Below are 18002 nucleotides of genomic sequence, written 5' to 3'. Positions count from 1 at the left end.
GATGCAGTCTAGCCAACCTTGCTTCTAAGGAGCATTCTGGTTGTACTTCTTCTAAGACAGATTTGTTCGTTCTTTTGGCAGCCCATGATGTATATTCAATATTCTTCGCCAACACCACAATTCAAAGGCGTCAATTCTTCTTTCATCTTCCTTATTCATTGTCCAGCTTTCACATGCATATGATGCGATTGAAAATACTATGGCTTGGGTCAGGCGCACCTTAGTCTTCAAGGTGACATCTTTGCTTTTCAACACTTTAAACAGGTCCTTTGCAGCAGATTTACCCAATGCAATGAGTCTTTTCATTTCTTGACTGCTGCTTCCATGGCTGTTGATTGAGGATCCAAGTAAAATGAAACCCTTGATAACTTCAATCTTTTCTCCATTTATCATGATGTTGCTTATTGGTCCAGTTGTGAGGATTTTTGTTTTCTTTATGTTGAGGTGCAATCCATACTGAAGGCTATGGTCTTTGTTCTTCATCGGTAAGTGCTTCAAGTCCTCTTCACTTTCAGCAAGCAAGGTTGTGTCATCTGCATAACGCAGGTTGTTAATGAGTTCTTCTTCATACAGTCCAGCTTCTCGTATTATTTGCTGCGCATACAGATTGAATAGGCATGGTGAAAGAATACAACCCTGACCCACTCCTTTCCTGACTTTAAACCAATCAGTATCCCCTTGTTCTGTCCGAACAACTGCCTCTTGATCTATGTAAAGTTTCCTCATGACCACAATTAAGTGTTCTGGGATTCCCATTCTTTGCAATGTTATCCATAGTTTGTTATGATCCACACAGTCGAATGCCTTTCCATAGTCAATAAAGCACAGGTAAACATCCTTCTGGTATTCTCTGCTTTCAGCCAGGATCCATCTGACATCAGCAATGATATCCCTGGTTCCACGCCCTCTTCTGAAACCAGCCTGAATTTCTGGCAGTTCCCTGTCGATATACTGTTGCAGCCATTTTTGAATGATCTTCAGCAAAATTTTGCTTGCGTGTGATATTAATGATATTGTTCTATAATTTCCACATTCCATTGGACCACCTTTCTTGGGAATAGGGATAAATATGGATCTCTTCCAGTCAGTTGGCCAGGAAGCTGCCTTCCATATTTCTTGGCATAGACGAGTGAGTACCTCCAGCGCTGCAATTGTTTGTTGAAGATCTCAATTGATACTCCATCAATTCCTGGAGCCTTATTTTTCGCCAATGCCTTCAGAGCAGCTTGGACTTCTTCCTTCAGTACCATCAGTTCCTGATCATATGCCACCTCTTGAAATGGTTGAACATCGACTAATTCTTTTTGGTATAATGACACTGTGTATGCCTTCCATCTTCTTTTGATGCTTCCTGTGTCGTTTAATATTTTCCCCATAGAATCCTTCACTATTGCAACTCCAGGCTTGAATTTTTTCTTCAGTTCTTTCAGCCTGAGAAACGCCGAGCATGTTCTTCCCTTTTGGTTTTCCATTTCCAGCTCTTTGCACATGTCATTATAATACTTTACTTTGTCTTCTCGAGAGGCCCTTTGAAATCTTCTGTTCAGTTCTTTTACTTCATCAATTCTTCCTTTTGCTTTAGCTGCTCAGCTTTGGAGAGCAAGTTTCAGAGTCTCCTCTGACATCCATCTTGGTCTTTTCTTTCTTTCCTGTCTTTTCAATGACCTCTTGCTTTATTCATGGATGATGTCCTTCCACAGCTCGTCTGGTCTTCGGTCACTAGTGTTCAATGTGTCAAACCTATTCTTTCAGATAGTCTCTAAATTTGGGTGCAATATACTCAAGGTCATATTTTGGCTCTCATGGACTTGCTCTGATTTTCTTCAGTTTCGGCTTGAACTTGCATATGAGCAATTGATGGTCTGTTCCACAGTCAGCCCTTTGCCTTATTCTGACTGATAATATTGAGCTTTTCCATCGTCTCTTTCCACAGATATAGTCAATTTGATTTCTGTGTGTTCCATTTGGCGAGGTCCATGTGTATAGTCACCGTTTATGTTGGTTAAAGAAGGTATTTGCAATGAAGAAGTCATTGGTCTTGCAAAATTCTATCATTCGATCTCCGGCATTGTTTCTATCACCAAGGCCATATTTTCCAACTACTGATCTGTCTTCTTTGTTTACAACTTTCACATTCCAGTTGCCAGTAATTATCAATGCATCTTGATTGCATGTTCAATCAATTTCAGACTGTAGCAGCTGATAAAAATCTTCTATTTCTTCATCTTTGGCCTTAGTGGTTGGTGCATAAATTTGAATAATAGTCATATTAACGGGTCTTCCTTGTAGGCCTATGGATATTATCCTATCACTGACAGCGTTGTACTTCAGGATAGATCCTGAAATGTTGCTTTCGACGATGAATGCATCACCATTCCTCTTCAAGCTGTCATTCCCAGCATAGTAGACTATATGATTGTCCAATTCAAAATGGCCAATACCAGTTCATTTCAGCTCACTAATGCCTAGGATATCAATGTTTATGTGTTCCATTTCATTTTTGATGATTTCTAATTTTCCTAGATTCATACTTCATACATTCCAGGTTCCGATTGTTAATGGATGTTTGCAACTGTTTCTTCTCATTTTGAGTAGTGCCACATCAGCAAATGAAGGTCCCGGAAGCTTTACTCCATCCACATCATTAAGGTCGACTCTACTTTGAGGAGGCAGCTCTTCCCCAGTTATCTTTTGAGTGCCTTCCAACCTGTGAGGCTCATCTTCTGGAACTATATCAGACAATGTTCCGCTGCTATTCACAAGGTTTTTACTGGCTAATGCTTTTCAGAAGTAGACCATCAGGTCTTTCTTCCCAGTCTGTCTTAGTCTGGAAGCTAAGCTGAAAGCTGTCCTCCATGGATGACCCTGCTGGTACCTGAATACTGGTGGCATACCTTCCAGCATCATAGCAACACCCAAGCCCCCACAGTACAACAAACTGACAGACACGTAGGGGGATGAAGTCCTAGTTATCTAATTTTTTTATTTCGTTGCTGTGTGAAAAAAAAAAAACTGCTGGCATTTTGATAAGGATTGTATTGAATCTGTAGAACAATTTGGGGGAATATTGCCATCTTAACAAAATTAAGTCTTCCAATCCATGAACATGGGATGCTTTCCATTTATTTAGGCCTTCTTTAATATCTTTAAACAACGTTATGTAGTTGGTTGAATTTTAATGGAATGAAAAAAATGCCTGACCTAAAATGAGAATATGGGAAGTAAGGACTTGCTGATCTTCTAAAGAATTGCACTCACTGCCACTCTGAGTGATGGCTGAGAGAAAAAGATCTATCCTGTTCCAGGTTGAGTTTGAAGGAAATACAGTTTATTTTCAGTTCCATTTGTACTTATTGCTCCACATCCAGGCACAGATACAGCCCATGTCTGGAGTAATTATGATGGCCAAAAGTACAGTTTCTGTCTGGAATCAGACAGACCTGGGTTAAAATTCTAGCCCTTTTACTGACTAGCTGTGTAAATATGAACAAATTATTTAACTTTTCTAAGGCTCTGTTTTCTCATCTGTAAAGTGCAAATAATACAACGTACCTTATACGATGTGAGGATTAATGTGAAATCTCGTAGTATAGTTCCTAAAACACAGCAAAACATGTGGAATCTCTTAGTTCCTACCCAACAACCCAGTGTCGTCGAGTAGATTCCAACTCATAGCGACCCTATAGGACAGAGTAGAACTGCCCCATAGCGTTTCCAAAGAGCGCCTGGCAGATTCAAACTGGCTACCCAAACTTAGTTCCTAGAACACAGTAAATGCCCAGTTAATCTTAGCTATTTTTCATTACTATAGCACTTAACACAATATTGAAACATAATGATTGCTCAAAAAATAGTTTTTTCTTTTGTTCCTTTTTTTTTTTTAAGCCCAAACTTTTCCTAAGTGTGCTCCCTTACGTCTTTGGAATTCATCAACTTTGTATCTTGTTTCCCTCAAATTTTCTGTGCCTTTCTTGAGGGTAATGGATTGATCCGATAAAAAGCTTAGGTTCATGTGCTAATAAAAGAGGTAGAAAAGAACTGACTGGTCAACTAACCAGGACTACTCTTTCCTCTGGGTACAGATTAACATTTTTAAGGGAATTAAAAACTCTTATCCCCTACAATCTATTCTCCACAAATAGTCAGAGTTTTATTCTTTAAAAGTTAAGTCAATAGCAAAAAGCTGGAAGCAACCAAGGTGTCCATCAACGAATGAATGGTTAAATAAATTGTGGTATATTCACACAATGGAATACTACGAATCGATAAAGAACAGTGACGAATCTGTGAAGCATTTCATAACATGGAGGAACCTGGAAGGCATTATGCTGAGTGAAATTAGCCAGAGGCAAAAGGACGAATACCGTATAAGACCACTATTATAAGATCTTGAGAAATAGTATAAACTGAGAAGAACACATACTTTTGTGGTTAGAAGGGGGGGAGGGATGGAGGGTGGGAGAGGGTTATTTACTGATCAGTTAGTAGATAAGAACTACTTTAGGTGAAGGGAGGACAATACTCAATACACGGAAGGTCAGCTCAACTGGACTAGACCAAAAGCAAGGATGTTTCCGGGATAAACTGAATGCTTCAAAGGTCAGCGGAGCAAAGGCGGGGGCTTGGGGACTATGGTTTAAGGGGACTTCTAAGTCAATTGGCAAAATAATTCTATTATGAAAACATTCTGCATCCCAGTTTGAAATGTGGTGTCTGGGGTCTTAAATGCAAACAAGCGGCCATTTAAGATGCATCAATTGGTCCCAACCCACCTGGATTAAAGGAGAATGAAGAACACCAAGGTCACACGATAACTATGAGCCCAAGAGACAGAAAGGGCCACAGGAACCAGAGACTTACATCATCCTGAGACCAGAAGAACTAGATGGTGCCTGGCCACAACCGATGACTGCCCTGACAGGGAGCACAACAGAGAGCCCCTGAGGGAGCAGGAGATCAGTGGGATGCAGACCCCAAATTCTCATAAAAAGACCATACTTAATGGTCTGACTGAGACTAGAGGAATCCTGGCGGTCATGGTCCCCAAACCTTCTGTTGGCCCAGGACAGGAACCATTCCTGAAGACAACTTATCAGACATGGAAGGGACTGGACAATGGGTAGGAGAGAGATGCTGATGAAGAGTGAGCTACTTGTATCAGGTGAACACTTGAGACTGTGTTGGCATCTCCTGTCTGGAGAGGAGATAGGAGGGTAGAGAGGGTTAGAAACTGGCAAAATTGTCATGAAAGGAGAGACTGGAATGGCTGACTCATTAGGGGGAGAGTAAGTGGGAGTATGGAGTAAGGTGTATATAAGCTTATATGTGACAGACTGACTTGATTTGTAAACGTTCACTTAAAGCTCAATAAAAATTATTAAAAAAAAAAAAGTCATATCATCTCACTCTTCTGCTCAGACTCCTTGGTAACATCCCATCTTTTTTTCAGAGGAAAAGCTAAAACCAATACAATGACTTCGTAAGAATTGCAAAGTTTATAAGGTTCTATGTCATTTGGCCCCTGGTTATTTTTTTTACCTTATCTTATACCACCATGCTCTGTATTAAACAAAACGAACTCAAACCAGTTGCTTTGAAGTTGATTCTGACTCACGGTGACCCCATGTATTGCAGTGTAGAACTGTATTCCATAGGATTTTCAAGGCTAAGGCCTTTTGGAATCTGATCACCGGGGCTTTCTTCCATTGACTCTTCTCGGTGGGTTCAAACCCCCAAGCTTTAGTAGTCAAGCATTTAACATTTTGTACCATCCAGGGGCTCATACCCTGTCCCAGCCCTTCCTCAAACCTGCCAGGTACACTCCTACTGTAGGACCATTTACTGATTTTCCTGTGTACAAATCTCTTCTCAATATCTACTTCGAATGAAAAAAAAAAAACTTCCAGATATCCACTTGGCTTTCTCCCTTACCTCCTTCTGGGTCTCTGCTCAAATATTACCTTAACAGTAAGACTGACCACCCACACATTCCTCCCCACATCTCCACACTCCTTTCATTTTTCTTTATTTTTCTCCATAGCTCTTATAACCATCTGCCACACTGTGTATTTACATATTTGTTTATTTCTTCTGCTAGAATGCAAGAGAGAGATTTTCATGTTTTGTTCCCTATTGTGTCCTATGCCTAGAACAGTCCCAGGCTCCTTTGGTGCTTGGTAAGTATGTGTTGAATAAATGACCTGCAAAACTATCTTCTCATATAAGAAAGCAACTTCAATAGTAAGAGAAGAGAGCAGCACCTGCTGGGAGATTACTTTCAGTCAGAAGGAACCCCCTTGTCCTGGTAAATCAAGGGGCACAATCCACCATAAACTCTGTCCTAGTGAAGTCACTGGACCAACATTGTAATTTGATACTTAAAACAAATGAAATGTATTGACAGAATGGACAGCGGGAGAGCATGTGTTCAGTTTGGCTATAACGGTATGCTCTGTCTTACAAACAAAACAAAGAGATATCTAACAAGTAGAGTGAGTAGAGATAATAATTTCACATCAAAGCAATGGCAGGAACATAGAGCTGGAGGTCCTGGCCAGAGCAATTACGGTAGAAAAATAAATAAAAGGCATCCAAATTGGTAAAGAAGAAGTAAAAGTATCTCTATTTGCAGATGATATGAACAGGGATATAAAAGTCTTAAAGAAAACTACAAGACACTGCTGCAAGAAACCAAAAGAGACTGACCTAAGTGGAAAAACATACCTCGCTCATCGATACAAAAACTCAGCGTTGTGAAGATGTCTATTGTACCCGAAGCTATAGAAAAAATGCAATCTCCATCCAAATTCCAATGGCATTTTTTAAATGAGGGCTCCTAGTGCTGTCCCTATTTTTTCTTCCATGATCTTTATCATTTTAGATTTTATATTTAGGTATTTGATCCATTTTGAGTTATTTTTGTACATGGTGCAAGCTATGGGTCTTGTTTCATTTTTTTGCAGGTGGATATCCAGTTATGCTAGCATCATTTCTTAAAGAGACTGTATTTTCCCCAATTAACGGACTTAGGGCCTTTGTCAAATATTAGCCTCCGGTGACTGTCATCAAAGAAGACTGGAGCAGGCAGAATCGAGCACAGGGTAATTGTATATACTCTGTTTGCATCCATTGATGTGCTCGGCTTCATTACTGCCTCATCATAAACACATGACGAGACACTTGACCATCTATTATTTGTTGCTCTAAGGAGCATTCTGGCTGTACTTCTTCCAAGGCAGATTTTTTCATTCTTCAGGCAGTCCGTGGTATATTCAATATGCTTCACCAACACCATAATTCAAAGGCATCGATTCTTCTTCAGTCTTCCTTATTCATTGCCCAGCTTTCCCATTCATATGAAGGGATCAAAAACACCATGGCTTGGGTCAGGTACACCTTAGTCCTCAAAGTGACATTTCTGCTTTTTAACATTTAAAGAGGTCTTTTGCAGCAGATTTGCCCAATAAAATGTGTCATCTGATTTCTTGACTGCTGCTTCCATGGACATTGATTGTGGATCCAAGTAAAATGAAATCCTTGATAACTTCATTCTTTTCTCTATCATGATGTTGCTTATTTGTCCAGCTGTGAGGGTTTTTGTTTTCTTTATGTTGAGGTGTAATCCATACTGAAGGCTATCGTCTTACTTAACAGGGGATAAGAAATAGACCCTGGCAAACAAGGGGGAAGGGATTTACATGAGGGTCTCTCAAAAAATAAGCCACTGGCAAAGAGCCCTGTCTGTTTGCATTGTTGGGGTGCCATGAACACTGGGAGTTCTTTATGCTTCTGTTCAAGAGCAGAGTACAATAGGTTTCTCTCCCCTTTATCCTCCTAAAAGTGGAGTAATGCTTAACACACAGCAGTGAATGGAGCAAAGATCAAAGGCCAAATTCAGTTAGAAGACAAAGATTACACTAAATTAAGGTCTACCAAGGTCAAAATTAATTTGAATACATTAATTTGTTTGTACAGTGCAGCCACTAGACTGAGCAACTGTTTCTATGCCTTGCTAATTGCCCTGTTGGCCTCTTATTCTCTTTGCTTTTCCTCTTCCTTTTTTTATGACTGTGTTTGATTCATTTCATTGTAATAGTCACTGCAAATTCCGTCAGAAAGTTGGAAGAATTTAAAAAATAAAAGATATAAAATTGTCAGTTTTATTGTTTGTTAGAAGGTCCGGCAAAAGGCTTTTAAGATGGGGTTATATAATCTTTGTAAATTACCAATGTTGCATATCAGGACTGTATATCATCCTACCTTCCTCACCACATTACAGGCATGTATTAAATATCCTCATGTTGCAAGTTGCTGAAGGTGGAGCTTGTATTAGGAAGCCATAATAAGGAATAGAGCTAAAAAAAAGTCCTTATAGATAATCAGGCACAACCAGTTCAGGTCATTATGAAACTGAGATTATTGAACCCTGTCATGGATTGAACTATGTCCCCCAAAAATAAGCATATAAATTTGGCTAGGCCATGATTCCAAGTATTGTGTGATTGTCCACCATTTTGTCATCCTATGTGATTTTCCTATGTGTTATAAATTCTGCCTCTATAATATTAATGAGGTGGGTTAGGAGCAGTTATGTTAATGAGGCAGGACTCAATCTACAAGACTGGATTGTCTTGAGCCAATCTCTTCTGAAATATAAAAGAGAGAAGTGAGCAGAGAGACAGGTGGATCTCATACCACCAAGAAAGCAGTGCTGGGGGCAGAGTGCATCCTTTGGACCTGGGGTTCCTGCACGAAGAAGCTCCTAGTCCAAGGGAAGGTTGATGACAAGGACCTTCCTCCAGAGCTGACAGAGAGAGAAAGCCTTCCTCTGGAGCTAACATCCTGAAATTGGACTTCTAACCTACTAGACTGTGAGAGAAAAAAGCAAAAACAAATGATGGGTTATATCTATAGGTAACTTTCGCTTCTCTAACTCTTGTATAGATCATTCTAGCCTCCTCTTTACTCCAATAACCAGAGAAGTCTTGAGATATTAAGCAAGGTATACACTGTATGTGGTTATATTCCCAAAGCAAATATAATTTTTTTTCTGTGGCCTAACCTAAGAAAACCAGACTCATTGCCACTGAGTCAATTCTGACTCATAGCGACCCTATAGGACAGAGTAGACCTGCTCATAGTGTTCCAAGGCTATAAATCTTTATGGAAGCCGACTACCACATTTTCTCCCATGGAGTGGCTGGTGGGTTTGAAGGGCTGACCTCTTGGTTAGCAGCTAAGCACTTTAACCACTGCACCACCAGGGCTCCTTTAAATTGGTATAAAACACCAAAACTAAACCCACTGCTGTCAAGTCAGTTCCGACTCATAGCGACCCTACACAACAGAGTAGAATTGCCCCATAGAATTTCCTAGGAGCAGCTGGTGGACTCAAACTCCCAATCTTTTGGTTAGCAGCAGCAGCTCACTGTAGCTCCTAACCACTGTGCCATCAGGGCTCCTTAAATAAACCAAAACCAAACAAAACCCAACCCATTGCCGTCAAGTCGATTCCAACTAATAGTGACCCTATAGGACAGAGTAGAATAGCCCCATAGGGTTTCCAAGGAGTGGCTGGTGGATTCCAACTGCAGACCTTTTGGTTAGCAAGCCTCCTTAAATAGGTGTAGGATACTTCAGGATTGACTTAACAACTAACACTAACCATAAACTAATTATAGATACTATATCAATGATCGGAAACCCTGGTGGCATAGTGGTTAAGAGCTATGGCTGCTAAGCTAAAGGTTGGCAGTTGGAATCCACCAGATGCCCCTTGGAAACCCTATGGGGCAGTTCTGCAACATCCTGTAGGGTCACTATAAGTTGGAATTGACTCCACGGCAATGGGTTTGGTTTTATACCAATGATCATGAAAATGGCACCAAAGCTAAAACCAAACCTAGGACCTGGTGGCACAGGACGGCCCAGGACCAGGCAGTGTTTCCCCCTGTTGTACACTGGGTCACCATGAGTCAGAGCTGACTCACAGCAACAAAAAACAACAAATTGTAGATGTTATAAGTAAGCATCTATCGTCTTTGCTCCTTGTGTGCCTCCCTCCACCACCATTAAGATTATGACTAATTCTCGTTTCCTAATCTTTTTTTTTTATTGAAACTCATCAAGTCTGACTCTATGATTAAATAACAGTAACAGAATCCCACATAATTCTAACAGCATTCGATGATCTTTTATACTAATATAGTACTTCATATTTTTCCAAGAACTTCCAAAACAACTGTTTCAGTTGATTCTTATAATGTCTTGGTGTGGTTGGTAGAGTAAATATTATTATGCCCATTTGGTGGATATAGAAATTTTGGCATAAAGGTTAAAGCAATTCACTCAGGTATCTCTTCTTATATCGTTCATGAGTAGACTAGAACTTGGGTTCACAGTTTCTTCCAGTGCTCCCTCCAAACTAAAAGTTATTCTTCCTACCAAATTCTATGGCTGAGTAAACTCCAGATTTTAAACTCTGAGTCTTGCTTTACCAAATAAAGCTGAAATTTCTGGCATTTTCTCCTGGTTTGTTTAAGTGCTTGACATGTCCATTTGTGTGGAGGAATGCATGAACTGGCCAAGGTTTACAAATCTTTCAGACAGCCAAGTCAGATGCCGCTTGTTTATAAACAGACACAATATTATGAAATGCAATTTATTGCTTTTAGAAAAGTATTTTTACACATTTTCTATGCTTGACGGAATAGCTGTTGGGTATTCCTCTGCACACTATAGAACCCGTTGCCATCAAGTTGATTCCAACTTATAGTGACCCTATAGTACAGAGTAGAACTACCCCTTAGGGTTTCCAAGGAGCAGCTGGTAGATTTGAACTGCCGAACTTTTGGTTAGCAGCCGATCTCTTAACTAATATGCTTAGCACTTGAAAACATTTGTCATTCAGTTCTCAACCTGTTTATATTCAGAGGGTGATACATTACTAAGGAAAGATACCAGAAAATGAAAAAAGAACAAAAGGAATATGACACAGCTGTCATCCTACTGATAAATTGTTCACAAACCTGAATAATGCATTGGTGCCTTCTTCACCAATGCATTTCTAGTAACTGATACAATGCCTGGCATATTTTAAGTGCTCAATAAATATTAGTTGAATAAGTGAATAACTAAAGTAGGCTTCCTTACTACAACAGTTGCTCAGTAAAAGGTAGTATTCTCCTGACACTATTGTTTTCCCTTTGAGAAATAGGTACATCTTCGTTGGAAGTTAGAAATGTGGCTCAAAAATAAGTGGACGTTTGAGAGCTGAGTTGGAGTCTTCTTTAGAATGACTAAGGGTATTAGGAGCCCTGGTGATTCAATGGTTAAGAGCTTGGCTGCTAACCAAAAGGTTGGCAGTTTGAATCTACCAGCCACTCCTTGGAAACCCTCTGGGACAGTTCTACTCTGTACTATGGTATCACCAAGAATTGGAATCAACTCAAGGGGAACGGGTTTGTTTTTTTTGGTTTAAGGGTATTATGTCAAGATGTGTTTAGATTGGAGAAAACTCAAATTTAATTTATTTAAACAACAAGAAATTTATTGGCTTATATGACGAAAACATCCAGCTGTAGTTCAGGGCTCAGATATCATTTGATTAGGGTTTTGGTCAGTTTCTCTCAGCTTTGGCCTATTCCATGTGTTGGATTTTCCTCAAGCTGGCTTCCATCATAATAGGAAAGATGGTTGCCAGAAGATCTTACTGCTATTTGCTTTCTTGTTCTTATCTAGAGAACACGTCCGTCTTAGTTTCCTAGGGCTATCGTAACAAAATACCACGAAGCAGATGGCTTTAAAGAACAGAAATTTACTTTCTTACGGTTCTGGAGACTGGAAGTTCGAATTTGGGGCATCAGGAGGGCTATGTTCTCTTTCTCTGTCAGCTTTAGGGGAAGATCCTTCCTTGTCTCTTTTGGCTTCTGTAGCCCTGGCTGTTTCTTGCCATTCCTAGGTTTGTAGATGGGTCCTCACTTGCTATCTTCCTCCTATGTGGTACCCTGTTTTCATGTCTGTCCTTCTCTTTTATAAAATACCACTCAAATGGATTAGGATTAGGATTCACCAGGCTCAGGTATGATTTCATTGATTTAACTGATAACATCTGCAAAGAAAAGCCCTATTTCCACAAACACACCCACCAAAACAAGAAATAGGACTTCAACATATCTTTTGAGGGACACAATTTAATTCATAACAATGTCTACCCTTAGCCATGAAACAAAAGTATTGACCTTCACTCTATTTGGATCAGTTCAGGTTACAATCCTTCTTGAGCCCCTAACTACATGATTCCTGATTTCAAAGAATTGTCATGAATTGATTGTTTCGGACCTGGGTTAAGTGCTCATCCCTAGGTCTATCACTGTAGCAAGAATGTCACATTACCTTGATTGATTGTTGTGAATCAGGCTTGCCAAGGCAAGCAGGGGCACCTTTGATTTGAAGGTAAAGTAAGTTTCTTGGATCTTTAGTTTATGTCTTTCATTATTTTTGAAATATTCTCTGTCATCTCTTTAAATATCTCTTTAACCTCATTTTCTCTCTCTTGTTGTTCTGAGACTCCAACTACACATATATAGAATTGTTTGATATTATCCCACAGCTTTTGGATGTTCTGTCTGGTTGTTTTTCACTTTTTTTCTCTTTGGGCGTTATTATGGATGATTTAACCTTCTTTTCTCAGTTGTGTCTAGTATACTGATGAGTTCATCAAAGAATTCTTTATCTCTGAATATCATAGGATTTTTTCCCTCCTTGCATTTTCATTTGACTGTGTTTTAGGGTTTCCACCCATAATGGTTAAGATTGTGTGTCAACGTGGCTAGGCCATGATTCACAGTATTTTGGCAGTTGTCTAATGTTGTGATCACTTCCCTGTTGAAATTTGATATGCGATCACCTCCATGATGGAATCTGCTGAGTGGAACCTGCGAGGGTGGGGCCTGTGGTGGCTCACTGCCCCCTCAGCCTTCATCTCCCTGCCTCCTGCTGCCTACTTCCTTCCTGCTTACCTTGCAAAGATTGTTGGCTTGTTCTGGATCCGGCAGCTGTCTCTTGTCTGACCTCTGGTTCTTGGGACTTGAGCTAGCAGCCTACCTGTCCATTTTGGGATTTGTTCATCTTCAGAGACTGCGAACAAGAGTTCTGCTCCCTGATCTGCCTATCTTGGGTTCACCAGCCCCTGCAGCTACATGAATCAAGAGAAACCTTGTGGTCTTGACTGCTGATCTTGGGGATTCCTCAACCTTCACAGCCTTTGAGTGGGAGCCCTGATCTCCAACCTGCTCATCTTGGGTTCACCGGCTTCTGTGGCTCTGTGAATTGGGAAAGGCCTCTATCCTGATTCATGGATGTGGGACATTCTAACCCCTACAATTTCATGAACTGTTTCCTTTTTTTTTTTTTTTTTTTTTACTGGTTTTACATCTCTAGAGAACCCAGCCTAAGACACCATCTCTCTGCTGAAATTCCCATTTGTTCATGCACGTTGTCCACCCTTTCCACAAGATCCTTTAATATATTAAACATACATGTTGAAGGCAGAGCATTACCTTGTTTGACCTCAGCTGGGGCAACTAAAATTTTTCACTGCTCTGCACATGTCCACAAATGACTGAAAATGTGAGTATTGATTCCGAGGTTAGAAATAAATTTTAGCAAGTAGACAAATTTGAAATATGGAATCCACAAATAATGAGGATCAGTGGTATACACACACACACACACTTATTGGATGAATGAATTCCTGTTGCCACAGTGTAGGTTTTAAGGTTATTTAATAAGATCCTAAGTTTCTTAAAAGCAGAGATTGTCTAATTAAAGTTTGATCTTTCACACCCCAGTAGCCAGTGCCTGGGAACAGAGGTAAATCTCAATAACTATTCAATGAATCTTGAATCACTTTAGTCATCTAGACTCCACTTTCTTCTTCCAATTCACACCACATAAACTTACTAAAATATTGCGTCCATCATCTTAGTCCCCTACAATAAATAAATAAATAAATAAGCCATCCTCCATCACCTATTCTATTTCATTCAACTTTGTTTTCCTAGACTCTGATTATGTAGTATTTTATAATCCTTACAACACAATTTAATACTTAACTACTCTCCCAAATTATTTTCAATTGTTTTGTACGCATAGATGTTATTTAATTAAAACCTCCTTCAATAACAAGGTCTGTGTCTTCTGTTTTGGCTTCCCCTCTTTTTGGTTCACAGGTTTTCAACGTCAAAGGAAGAAACCACCATTCAAAATTTGAAATAAAAAGCTGATTTATCTTCTATGTATAGGAACACTCTGCTTGTTTGACACAGTCTCTCCAAGTAAAGCAGACTACTAATCTTCTATAATATTTTGGAGAAGCATGGAGTTCAAGAATTGGTTGACTTTCAAAAGGCGGAGTGAGTTAACATCAGCTGTAAAAGTGTAATTACTCCAGCGGTGAGGCTGTTCCCATGTGGGTGACTTTAGAAAGTGGGAAGTTGTCACTGGCTGTCTTTTTAGAAGCTTGTTCACTAAGATGAGTTGTTATTTTATTTTTTATTATACTTTAGATGAAGGTTTACAGAACTGGCTTCTCATTAAACAGTTAGTACACACATTGTTTTATGACACTGGTTAACAACCCCACGACATGTCCACACTCTCCGTTCTCGACCTTGGGTTCCCTATTACCGGCTTTTCTATCCCTTTCTGCCTTCTAGTCCTTGTCCCTGGGCTAGTGTGTCTCTTTAGTCTTGTTTTGTTTTATGGGCCTGTCTAACCTCTGGATGAAGAGTGAACCTCAGGAGTGACTTCATTACTGAGTTAAAAAGGTGTCTGGGAGCCATACTCTCCGGGTTTCTCCAGTTTCTGTCAGGCCAGTAAGTCTGGTCTTTTTTTGTGTGAGTTAGAATTTTATTCTACATTTTTCTCCAGCTCTGTCTGGGACCTTCTACTGTAATTCCTGTCAGGGCAGTCAGTGGTGCTAGCCAGGCACCATCTAGTTGTACTGGCCTCAGTCTGGTGGAGACCATGGTAGTTGTGGTCCATTAGTCCTCTGGACTAATCTTTCCCTTGTATCTTTAGTTTTCTTCATTCTTCCTTGTTCCTGAAGGGGTGAGACCAGTGGAGTATCTTATATGGCCACTCACAGACTTTTAAGTCCCCTGTAAGGGGTCTTGAGGTAAGTTGTTATTGACTGAATAAAATGAGATGAGTTGCCATTGATCAAATAATTGAGTTTAAAATCAGTTCTGCTGGTTAGTGTTATCATAGCTACAGAATAATTAGTATTTTTTTAATTTTCATCAAAAATACTGATTGATCAACAGATTCAACTTTTTCAGATGCAAGATTTATTGGCAGTTTGCATTAAGGTAAGAGTGGCTCTGTTCCAGTGTTTGACCATTCAGAGGGAAGTCATGTCATTCCCTTTCTACTCCCCAAAATATCTCTCACCTTCATTCTAACCAAGCAGAGATGAGCAGTTTGGGTGGCCATACGAAGATCTGGTATGTCCTATTTTGGGTAGCCAAATGACAAATATTAAAAAAACTGACAAACATCATAAAATTCAGAAAAGTAACTTAATAATAATTTTATCAGTTAAGTACCTGACAAACACACCTCTATACTACTTTTGTCCCCCTACATTTTTAGGCCTCATACTCTGATTGTCTCTTATATGATAATAATTTTGTAAAATTTTTCAGTAGAGAGGAGAGAGGGCAAATTAGCTTTTTCCTTTAGTATGGGTGATCAAAGTTTTATGTTATTAATAGGGATAGGTTAGAAAGGTTTTTTTTTCAGATTCACAACTTGTTATTGATAATGTCATGTAAATTTTTAGAATTGTTTTCAAATCTGAGATAAGTTGCAATAAAAAAAAAATATGGGCTAAAAGAGTTCAGGGCACATCAGGTTTCTTTAAACTAATGATACTTTTTAGTTTGTTTTGGACATTCTTGTTAAATTATCTGACAGAAAAGAAACTTCCTTTTTTGGCTAAGCATTTTGATAAGCACCAAATCTTTCATTTAAAATTGTACACATTTGATAATTGGAATAATTTCCCACAGATTAATTTCAGGCTTCTTAGGTTACAAACCTTGCTTCTCTTCCACTATCCACAGGATTCCTGATTCTAGAACATAAAAAAAAAAAAATAGGACACATTCAAATAGCTGTAAGACAGCTGGCTCTACACCTTTGTTTTACAATGCTGGGTGGGTCCACACAATGGGTGGTAGGAGTGTTCTTGGAAGCCATTCTTCCTCTGGGACAGCTGGCAAGTTCTTTACTGTACAAAATATGTTTCACTAAATTCAAACCAAATGTAACCAACCCTACCTCAACTTACCTTGATCTAGATTTCAAAAATGCCTGCTAGCCACTCCAATACCGCTAGACAAGGGGAACAGTGATGGAAGGGAAGTCTGTGAGGAAAGAATTAGCAGGCAAAAGTTTGCAGCTAAAACATCTTACTTTTACAAAAGTATATGACTGTGTGAACATATTGCCAGGCTCCCTGCCAGTCCTTTGCAAGGGTTAGTGCAAATAAGGGGCCCTGTAGCTAAACTTTCACTAGCTTCACAGTAAATCTGCCTCAGGGTCTGCAGCCATTCTAATCACAGGGCCAATTTGCCTGTTTTCATAGGTAACTTTAGGGCCAGTGGATACACTGATTACAGCTTCAGTTGAGGCAAATGTTTTCTAGCAGGAAGAGATCTTTGCCTCTTGCTTCAAAGAACTCCCAGCTGTTTGTTTAGATTACTGGTTCTCAAACTTTTTAGTCTCATGATCCCTTCATGCTCCTAAAAATTACTGAGGACTACAAAAAGCTTTATGTGGGTTAGGAATTAAGACAAAACATTTAAAATATGTGTTATTAATTTATTTCTAAACAATAATAAACCTACTATATATTAACAGAAATAACATCTTTAATGAATAATAACTACATTTTCCAAAGCAAAAAGAATTTAGTGAGAAGAGTAACATCGTTTTACATTTCTGCAAATCTCTTTAAAGATTCTCATGTCTGCTTCTTTGAATCTGCTTCTTCATTAGAGTCTAGTCTGTGGAAAACACCAGAGCTGTCACGAAAGAATGAGAAGAAAAAAGGCAACTAATATTTTGGAATGAAAATAATTTTGACCTTGTGGAGCCCGGGCCACACTTTGAGAACCACTGGTTTAGTTTTCATTGTATCAACTTTCTGGTGGCCTACCCAGTACCCAGTGCCCTCGAGTCGATTCCGACTCGTAGCCTAGGGCTCCCAAAGCACCCTCCTTCTAATTATTTCTCTCTCTTTACACTCAAGGCCACACTTTCCCGGCTAAAATCAAGTGTTAGTTACTGCTACATTTTTTGGCATACGTGGAAAACTTGAGAAACAACGTTTTTTTAATGAATAACAAGTCTCAGGGAAGTCATTCTTCTCTTTCGCTTGCAAGGGAAATGTTATCTCCTTCATTGTCTGAAGGACAACGATACTGAAGCTTTCTTGTTTTAGGAATGTATTGACTAAGTCAAATGTTAGACTAAGACCAGCACAATGTTGGGGGCTTTATATAATTAGCTAATCTTATAACAACATGATCTAATATCTACTGAGTCCTTTCTGTGTGCTAGTCATGTAGTAAAAGCTTTACATACATTACCTAATTTAATTCTCACAATAATCCTACGCTGTTGTGAACTGCTGTCCAGGCAGCCAGACTCACGGCAACCCAGGCACAACAGAATCCGACTGTTGTGATCCATAGAGTTTTCACTGGCTGATTTTCATAAGTAGATAGCCAGGTCTTTCTTCCTACGAGTTATTTCCATTTTACAGAGGAAGAAAACAGATACAGAGAGGTTGTTAATGTCCAGTGTTATGCGGGACTAAGCTGGGATTTGAATCCAGATATGACCCAGGAGCCTGAAGTACATTATCCATTGATAAAGTATAAAGGCAGTTCAAATAAAAAGACCTGAGACCTCAGAACCTACTATACACCTAC

This window comes from Loxodonta africana, chromosome 16 (genome assembly GCF_030014295.1).
Source record: "Loxodonta africana isolate mLoxAfr1 chromosome 16, mLoxAfr1.hap2, whole genome shotgun sequence".
Lineage (NCBI taxonomy): Eukaryota > Metazoa > Chordata > Mammalia > Proboscidea > Elephantidae > Loxodonta > Loxodonta africana.
This window is presented reverse-complemented; position numbering follows the sequence as displayed.